We start from the raw sequence: 10,960 nt of genomic DNA, 5'->3' as shown, positions 1-10,960 counted from the left end.
ATCCTAGCGAAGTTGGCAGAATGTTGGTAGATGACTTAACTGAAGATGAACTATTTTACGGAGCGTATAACTTTGCTCCTGCCTAGTCTGTTTTGAGAAATATAAAAAGTGAAGGTAAGCTTTGCAATAGATACTCAAAAAATTGGATGTATAACATCCTCGGACTGGGAAAGCTTCTTCAGAACTTAATCCTGGCAGTTTCGCATACTTGCAGACTAAAGGCTTTAAATCACTGACGCAGGCCCGGTCACCGAGATTGACAGAGTGAAGTTTCTAATTGTTGAAGCCTTGTTGCCGGGAAATTATTCCATCTATTAGATGCCGCTAAATGAAGAGCAGTCCTTAACGTGCGCTGCTCAAGAGCATGCCCTGAGAGTCGAACTAGTGCAGCTTGATCTTGAAGCTTCTTCGTTCCAGAAGTGAAGCGCTAACCAATTGAACTATCGGGGCGGACATCATCAATGACTGTAACATCTTCAAGCCACCTAACGAAGTGGAAGGTCTGCGTGTCATGAATGATGAAATCAAAGACCGGCTGCTCTCTAGTAGCCTTCCAGTGTAGTCCGGGAACATCGTGAATCTGGGGCGGTAAAAGAATAGACTCTCGGCCCCAGAGGCTCACACGACAACGACGATTGGGAAAGGACATTTTAAAGCCCAAAAGGGCAGGCCTGAGTGACGAGCACTTTGCAATGCTCGTATTTCTCAAAGAAAATAAACATATAGCCTAAGCCACTGAGTATTTTTTTTAAATAAAACCTTGTTGGTTTTGTACTTGTGCTGTTATGTTATAGCATGGGTGGCTCTAACACAATATATCAAACATTGCGGTTAAACTGGACTGCATGCAGAGTTGGCCAGGTGCAGAATTTTAGGTTTAGATTTGTGAGTAACTGAAAGTAACTAGTAACTGTAACTAGTAACGGTAACTAGTTACTTTTTAAAATCGGTAACTGTAACGGTAACTCAGTTACTATTTTGGCCAAGTAACTGTAACTGTAACTCAGTTACTTTTGAAAGTAACTTTGCCCACTTTTGGTGATGACAAACGGATAAATAACTTTTGGACTGCTATAAAAAAAGATTTCGGGTACATGAAGGAATTTTCAACAAAGGTGTGGCACGATTTGGCAATAAATCGTAACTGTTTATGTGATACCGCTTTCGTAATAGACAAAAACCACGAATTGTCTTGGCTAGATTTACTTACGGCGTGTAATAACCCCTGTAGGAAAATCAAGAGCGAATTGGAAAAGCACTATACAAATCCATCGGCCGTTGGTTGGCTAAGCAAACGTCTGGTAGACGCTTACATTTTGCTAAAAGTCAATGAACCGAGCAACATTAACGCCATAGGGGCTTTAGACTGCGATTCCACAAGAAAACTTCTTCAAGGGACACCCGTAAAGTCAATAAAAATTTTCAAAACGGCCATGATAGAAAACGAGGACAAACTGCGACCCGTCGTTCTTCTGCCTTTCTTGTGCAATGGTCATTTTCGTTTGTTACATTTTTCCATCCAAAAGGAGTTGTTACATTGCTATGATTCATTAAACAATGGCATGTCCATAGTGATGTTTCAAAGTTCTTTCGTGACGGCGTAGATTGTTTATTAAATGTCTTGGTTGATTACGGGCTATGTAAGGACGATTGTGCCGTAGACACTAAGCACATCTTGATGCAACCAGACAACAATACTTGTGGAGTGGCCGTTTGTATGACAGCGGATATTCTTTGCAACAACAGCGATGAAAAGCTTAACCATTGTGTCGTAGACACTAAACACATCTTGATGCAACCAGACAACAATACTTGTGGAGTGGCCGTTTGCATGACAGCGGATATTCTTTGCAACAACAGCGATGAAAAGCTTAACCAAAGGAATTTGGATGTGCCAATATCGTGGCTGGAAAACGACAAAGGTACTGCAAAACTGGACAGAAATTTATTTCTTATAATGCATAATCTTATTGTTAACAGAAACGTAGAAGAAAAACTACTTAAAAACACGTTGAATGATATAAGAAGTAAACTTCCACTGGATTTGCAACATGACCCTGCCGAGTTTTTTAGCGAATCGTTCTTCATTGCCTCGACACCGCTCAATAGCATGCGGCTGTGTCTTTGGCAGGACACTTAAAGGCATGCCTGAAAGTGGACACGAAGATTGGCTTCATTGCCTTCGTGTTCACTTAATCCAAATCTTCAACCACCAGGTGTAAGCCTGGATACGACAAACAATCCTAGTGATTTCTAAATCAAATCATTGTAGATGCAGTAATCTATTAACCCTTATCAGCACATGCGTTGACATTTTGTCAACATCGACTGTTTTGTGTGAGATTGCTCTCGCCCCTTATGCACTAGCTCAACAACATTCAGTGACGAAGGAGAACTTCTGAGTAGCTTACTGCTGTAGCGACTTCAAAACGTTAAATTGTTTCCACAATGAGTTATTTGCGTTTTAACTTAATCGGCACATCTGTTGACAAAATGTCAACAATCAGAAACAATAGGAGTTTGGAATTTAAAGCCACTATGCAGTAGCTAGCTATTATCACAAAGTGATAACAGGCGACTTACAGGAAAGTTGCACGTGTATTTAGTGAATCGCTGTCTGACTAGGTCTTAGTGGAGAGCTCCTCCTAGTCACTAGGAGGAGTTAGATTGCCAGTTGATATAACTCAGAAGAAAAATACAGTCTAAGAAGTTGTGTCGGAAACGTTTGCCTTAGCTCTAACTAGCTCTTACAAGATACTTGGCATGAAATACTAACTATTTGAAATTCAATGGTTGTTTCGGCCAATTACAGTAAGGGTCAAATTTACTGATGGACAGACAGAGAAGATTTTCATTTTAAAAGGCCCAAATACACCTGCAAATAACTTCTGATGATGTTGATAGCAACTCTAATGCTGAGGCTACAAGTAGTAGTGAATGTGAGTCCATACCAGATGTTGATGAACTGCCTTTGGAAGAGGAGGAACTGTCCGATATAGATATCTTTGAGGAAGAAAGTGAAAATGACGAGACTGGTAGTGATGCAGATCAAGAATCTAATGACGGTTCCTCAGAAGATGAAGATCAAGTACCAATAACAGCTGGCAACGCAACCTATTATGCAAATCTTTTTCCAGGCAGGCTCAGAAGAAGAAATATATTGATGCAACAGCCTCGGATTGATGCTGCTCCTGAACTTGAAGCGGATGCCTTCAAATTATTTTATTGGCCTGAAATTATACTTCAGATAGTAGGCTACGTGAGACAAACAGAAAAGCAAGAAACGTGAGGCACGAATGTATAAGCTGTTGCCTAATTCTGTACAAAAAAAATTCACAATCGAAGAAGTTAAGGCAGGTCTCGCAATTATGATACGTGCTGGCTTGAACAGAGATAACTTCACCGATTTACGTCGATTGTGGGATCCTCTTGATAGTAGGCCATTTTATAGTGTAGCTATGGCACAAAATCGATTCAAATTTCTGATACGATGCATGCGTTTTGATAACTATCGCAATCGACCAGAAAGACAAAGGAACGACATGTTAGCTGCTATTCGAGAGGTGTGGGAAGCATTCAACAGTAGTCTGCGCAACGTCTACATCCCTAAGGAAGCATTGACTGTGGATGAACAACTGATCGGATATCGAGGCAAAATTCTTGGAAGAACATACGGTACATGCCATCGAAACCAAGGAAATTTGGTGTAAAGTTCTTTTGGCTGTGTGAATCCACATCAGGTTTTGCTCTAAGTGGCATTCTTTATTCCGGAAGAGAATCCGGCTTGGCTTCTCACAGACATCTTGCAGATGATATAGTGATGAACCTGTGTTCTGTTTACTTTGGTAGTGGTCGGGATATACGGTATACGTTAACAGTTATTTTACATCTTATGGTGTGGTTTGCTATCTTTTGCTTCAAAATCTTACATTGGTAGGAACAGTAATGGCTAATCGTCGTAAAGTTCCATCGCAACGCAAATCAGCAAGGGGAAGAGAGGTGGAAAGTACTAAAGGGTTGTATGACCATTTGAACAAGATTCTGCTATTGTCATATATACCAAAACGAAACAGGAATGTCCTCATGATGTCTTCTTCACACTCTTCTGTTTCCGTCACTGACTCTCACAGGAAACCTACAGTTATCATGGATTATCACAAGCACAAAGGTGGAGTTGACACTCTTGATGAAAACTGTGAAGAATTCAATTGCTTGAGGAAAAAAATCATTGGCCAATGGGTATAAATTACAATTTGATAAATGTTGCCAGCAACAACACATTTCTCATAATGAGAGGCAATGGGGAAAGTAACAAAAAAACAGATTTTCTCAAACAACTTAGCTTTCAGCTTGCTCAAACGTATGTCAACAAAAGAAAATTGGCGAAAGAAACTAAACTACTTGCCGAAAAGTCGAGGTTCATCGATGTTGCTACTTCAAGCACTTTCAATCGCACAGTTCAAACTATCAAACGGGGAAGATGCTACAGATGTGCAAAGCATACTCGTTCTAAATGTGTCACTTGTAGCCGACGGGTTTGCCCACCACACTGAAAACTTCAGAAGAACCAATATTGCTTGGAATGCTGAACAATTTGTTGTAGTGCTCCAAATTCCTTCGTTTTTGTGTTTGAAATATACGTGGCAAAACTTCGCTTGTTAAGATTTCTTTGCATTTTATCTGACAGCTAGTAATCTAAAACTATGTCCTGGATAGAAGATAGACCTCCCAATTAGGATTAATGATTGTTTTGTTGAGGTTTTATCAACATCAAATCATCTAAAATAACAAATTCACTTTGAGACCAGCGCATTTGTATCGAAAAACACAAGAAAATGCCATATTGACAATTTGTCAACATCTGTGCCGATTAAGTTACCTAAAATCCCTGTGCTAATAAGGGTTAAAACTTAAAAAAATACCCATTCGAAATGTATAGCCTATAATCGCTTTCTAGAGAAATTTAAGTTTTCAAATTAAGATCTCTTCAATTTACACATCATTTTGTCAAATTCTGAAAAGTTCAATATTGATAAAGCATTAACTATTCTGTACAATTTTCTTGCACTACTCAAGATGTGCTGTATAGGCCTACTATAGGCAGGTGTACTATTGGTCACAACGGTAAACCATAATCTCTTCGTGGGAAAATTGTAACATAAAGTTCCCGGATCCGTTTGTCTGCATGTAGTGACCGAAAAAGAAACACTCCTTGAAACGTCTATTCAATAAGTGTATTCCTGTAAAATTAGCCCGCGGCTATCGAAATTTAGATGCAACGCCTTACACCTCTAAAAACTGTCACTACGATACAGATTACTTGGATAAAAGACGGAGAATTTGTCCAGCTAGCAAGCACCAAATAAACCAGTTAAATGTGCGACCGACTTCCAACAAACAACTTCAAGAATGAATCAGAAAAATTTGTGATAACTTAAAGGCACGTCAGCAGTTGTGTGACGCAATATTTCATGTTTAAACAGGTTTCAAACTGAAACAGGTTTAAACAGGTTTAAACAGGTTTGACACAAGTCTTACGAACGATGGTGCAATTTTGGCTCATGTTTTAGGAATTTCCATGACGTAAGATTCAGTAGACCTGAACGGTTTTTATATGACGTTTGATTAGGTGAATGTGGTGCCGAGGAACAGACCGCAGACCACATCATCAATGACTGTACCATCTTCAAGCCACCTAACGGAGTGGAAGGTCTGCGCGTCATGGATGATGAAACTAAAGACTGGCTGCTCTCTAGCAGCCTTCCAGTGTAGTCCGGGAACATCGTGAATCTGGGGTGGTAAAAGGATAGACCCTCGGCCCCAGAAGCTCAGACGACGACGACGAGGTGAACAATTGTCGGGAACATAGCGGTTCCTAGTTAAGACAGTCTGACATGGCATAACTAAAAAAGAATTGACGACAATTGTGAGCCAATGAATAAAACACACGATACACAAATTGTTTGAATCACTCACGTTTAAGTTAATATGTAAATACAAAGGGCATGCAAAGAATGAACAGCAATAAGAATAAACACGACGATACATGAAATTGGTACCATAGGTAGTAGGTACACGCAAAAAATGACGCTATATACAATGGTTGCGATAATAATCGACTGTTCTGGGCTCAGACAAGTGTCGGCCACCGCAGACAAAACCAGGCTCAAACCCTAACACTTAGGTGTTCTTTACGGGGGCGAGGCACGAAATATCCCTCAACACATAGTCTACTTTCACTTTCCCCGTACTCTCATCATAGTTGCAGACGGCAACTTTAGCTCTACGAACCACAGGCTTCCCTTTCCTAATTTGTGGAACTACCTCATGCACCCTCCCAAGTTGATACTTCCCACGTTTACCAATGTCCTGGAGAGAACCTACCACTACAAGTTGACCAGGCTCCAAATTCTCGGCCATTTTTAGCCATTTTTCTTATCGTGATGAGTTTTTTACGCATCAAGAGTGTTCCCCTCAAGACCATCAACAGTTTTGATAACCCACCAAGGTTGATCAACATTGCAACTATCTTTTTGTCTTTTTTTTACTCAAATAAATTGTTTAAAAAAATCACTAGCCTGTTATTTCTCATCTTTCCAAATTTGTAAAACTTTATTAAAGTGTTGCGGCCATGCCATAGCCTACATTAAACTGATTGTCCTGATTTGGCATCATGCACGTTATAGAGTCCGTGTTTTGTCGCTTCTACCTTTTTCTAGACCTCTGCTATGATTGACATATATTTTTTTTCGTTGTAATGGCTAAAATGGCCATTTTTAGCCATGGTCAGAAACAAACAAACTGAACTGATGTCGAGTGAATAATGTTAAAGAAAAGTGCCTACCAATGCTGCTACAGCAAATTTGAAAAAAGCACAGATTTGATTTAAGAAAAAAAAAGTACAAGGTTTGGATACAAAAGCACAAGATTGCAAAATTGAACCTTTGCGAACAATTTTGTGCCAATTTGAAGAAAAACATGACTCTGAAATCAACAGTTTAGAGAAGATAGATGCTTACTAAATCCAGAGATGTACGTATACGCCGCAAATTCTACGCCGCATTCCTGCGGCGTAGACTTTTTGTTTGCGCTAACGCTTGCGGCCACATTGTTTTGGATAGTTTGCGCTTGAGGCTACGCCGTAAAGTTTTAGCGGTTTTTTAGCGCATAGCGTCAACGCATACTTTTTAATGTCTTTTTTTCTCTACAACACGCCATAACCTTCCAACGCTGCAGTTGAAAGAATGTTTTCAATGGGCAAAGACATATTAGAACCAAAACACAGCAAAATGTCAGATGAACACTTTCAGATGCTTGTGTTTCTTCGTGGAAATTCAAAATAAAACTTGTTTGTTTCGAGTGGTTTATACCGTGTGAATGTTTGGCACCTAGCAAACAAAATTAGTTTACGCTAGTGTATGCGCTGACGTTGACGCCGCCAACTTTTTTTACAAGTTGCGTTGACGCATACGGCGTATGTTTCTGCGAACGTTTGCGTTTACGCTGACGGCGTCAATGTTTTTTGTATGCGCGTACATCACTGACTAAATCACTGTTCTGCTTTCAATTCGTGGTCTTTAATTTAATATCACTCACAAGTCTTACAAAAGGTGACATATCGATCAGTTTTGTCTTCTTGTATCGAACTTTTAAAATCAGGATCATTCAGCCATTGACGATTAAAATGCTGTTTATATCAGTTTTTTTGTTTTGGGACTTGGTGAATGATTGTCATTATTTGATGCTGAATGCTGATTACACTCTTTTCACTGCTCTTGTTATATAGCAACACAACCTCTGAGTCTGGCGACGAGCACATATCGTACTCTCTTCAGATCAAATTTTTAGCTAATCTTGTCAGGCTTAATAACTCAATGTGTAAAATTGGTCAATATGCCTAAGTACGGTACCAGAACCTAGTTGCCAAAACCTTTTAGACCCAGTCCTTAATTCTCTACCAAACCATGGTAGCAAAGGTTAATAACTTTGATTAAAAAACACAAGATTTAGCCAAAAATCGATCGCAAAGCACAAGAACACAAGATCAAAATTAAAAACCCAAGATCTTGTGCTAAAACACAATCCGTGGCACCACTGGTGCCTACCTAGCGGATCACTTAGGTAGTTAGGTTGCCAGATCATCATCATTACGTTCCTTCCTCGTATTGAGGGTTGGATACAATGCGGCATTGTTCTCGACCATGAGCTGTTCGTACTGCATTTTCATAACTTAATTTTGTCCATTTAGTGATGTTTGATGTCCAAATCATTCTTGGTCTACCTTTGTTTCTTTTACTGTTTATCTTCCCTTCTATTAATGATCTTTGTAACGAGTTTTGCCTTATTGTGTGTCCAAAATGCTTTAATTTTCTTCATTTGAATATTTGTAATAGAATTTTGCTTGAATTAAATTTGGATAATACTTCATCGTTAGTGATCTTTTGTTTCCATGAAATTTTTAACATTTGTCTGTATGACCAGAGCTCGAAGGCATCGATCCGTTTTTCCATTTTTTGTGACACTGTCCAAGTTTCAGAGTTGTATAAAAGGGTTTGTTATTTGTTTGTTATTCATATCTTTATCCTGCATTGCGGGAAAGCGGACTTGAGCGCTATGCATCGGTGTACGCCTTCCGACGTACACTTGACCCACGCTGCAGCCGACGGTAATGTCTGTTTCCTGTTGTCTACTCTACTTATGACTTAAATTTAGTACTCCCCATTACTCGAAATCGATCACTGGGTAGAGGCAATTATCGTAAAGTTTCTTGCCCAGAAAAACAACAGCAAGTGCGGGTGGCTGGAGTCGAACATGCAGGCTCTCGAATCAGTGGCGTAGCTAGGGAATGTGCCGCCCAGGGCGGATTCTGATTTTGCCGCCCCTTCAAGAAAAAGCATGTGAAAATGAAATGCGTTTTTTTTTATCAGCACTGCAATACGCAACGTGCTATTTTCAATTTGCGGTGTAAAGTCAGACGAACGTACCATTATCAGTAGCGTAGTCAGGAATTGTGAAAGGGAGAGGTTTTGACGGCCGGCGGGCGAAGCCCGACGGCGTACTCGCCGAAGACGACACTTATCGGCGGGGGGTTTGGGGGGCCTCCCCCAAAAAATTTTGAAAAATTACTTTGAATTTGGTGCATTCTGAGAGCATTTTCAACAAAAATATGGGTATGAATATTCCTGTAAAATGGTGCTGTCCGGTGGCATAGCAAAAGAATAAGATCATGTTTTCTTCGGCATTTTTCGAAAATAAAGCTGAAGTCTTTATGTTTTCTTGTTGCTAATTCCTAACTGAGATATTTGAATGTTTGGTATTGGAAAAACTAGCTCTTTTAATGCAGTTTCGTTTAAAATTAGGCAAACTTTTTTTTAGAAACATAGGTTGATTGCTTTTTTTTGCGAGATTATTACAGTTTTATTATTTATCAATTTTCTCCTTAGTTGATCCAAAAAACGATCTTATTCCGGTAAGTCACTAACTTTTATGTTTTAAAGTTAACCCGAAGTTTAAAAAAATGTAACGTTATAGACGTCATACATCTTAATGAGTGTCAGACAAAAAGCTTTGAGACAAAGAAGTTACTTTATTTCTGATATATTCAAGTTTTGTATAACGAATCACTGGAATCGGGTATAGGCTATAAAAGGTTAGTGCAATTTTTCACAGCTGTAGATATTGCGGTGTTTCCATCGACTGCACGAGTTAGCTGGATACCATGGATACTGAACAGTTGTAGAGCGGTCACACCCTGCTATATGAATTATGAAAGGTCATTCGAATTATAAAGCATAATATGACACACAAGTTCATAATACAGCTAACAGCTCTGAAAAATTCATCAACACAAGCAATAAGAATGCAAAAAATCATTGATACTGATGAAACTAAAGGGAAAAAGGAAGTCGACGAACCTTTTCACACATCTTGTTAATGACATCCTCAACAGTTGGGACCAATTTTCTATACAGATTAACCAAAGCCAAACCATTTAATCGGGTTTTCAGAGGTTGAATTTCTTAAATAAGTTTAAGTCTTCGAAGAGCAGAAAAAGATCTTTCATTGGTGCAAGTGGTAGGCTAACTGGAAGAGTAGCCAGAATGCGGAGTAAAATATTAATGTTTGGAAACGTTGACTGCGGGAAAAATGGCAATGCACTTACAGCACTTTTTGGCAAGCTGGTTTGGGAAGAATTGAAAAGACATCGATACCACATATACGCAGTTCAGATATAATAGCAAGGACGTTTATACACGGCAGATCTGCTTCGTAAAATTCAAAAAGTGATTCAGTTTTCTCCATTTAGTTTTTCTCAAAAGGGGGGGTTGAAACCCCCAACCCCCCTCTTTGGCTACGCCACTGACCACTATAATTTAGTAATATACTAAATGCAAAAGCACAAAAACTGCTGTAGAATTAAAATAATCAATTTGTAACCTTTTACATGGCTACCCAAATTTGAAGAGTATGTTTCCGCCTCTGCTTAATAAAGGCTAGTAGGAATTTTGTAACGTATTAAAAACATAACGGCAGAAAAATTCATGAAAATTTGAAACGTTTTTAGATATTTAAGATGTTTTGACAGGGCCGGATTTAGCAGTAGGCAGAGTAGGCAGTTGCCTAGGGCGGCAAATTATTGGGGGCGGCAAAATATACGAATATATTACATTGATAAATGATAATACTGTACGTGAATATAATAATTCACAACAGATATATATTATTAATAAATATGTTATCACATCACACACATTTAGAAACAGTGCGGCAAGTCATGTATGGCAAGTCATCGCCCCTAGAGTACTTCACGTTTGATTGGTTATTTTCAACGATATGTGCTGCTTAGCGCTTGTTTTATTTTTCTGTCTCGCTTAGTATGGAGGACTATAGGGTTTGTTTGTGCAATTTTTATTAATCTTTGTTCGGTTTGTTTCACTGTTAGTAAATTTAAAGGAGCCTA

The sequence above is a fragment of the Aplidium turbinatum genome, chromosome 8 (genome assembly GCF_918807975.1).
Source record: "Aplidium turbinatum chromosome 8, kaAplTurb1.1, whole genome shotgun sequence".
Taxonomy (NCBI): domain Eukaryota; kingdom Metazoa; phylum Chordata; class Ascidiacea; order Aplousobranchia; family Polyclinidae; genus Aplidium; species Aplidium turbinatum.
The sequence above is the reverse complement of the archived record's forward strand: the minus strand, read 5'-3'. Positions refer to the sequence as shown.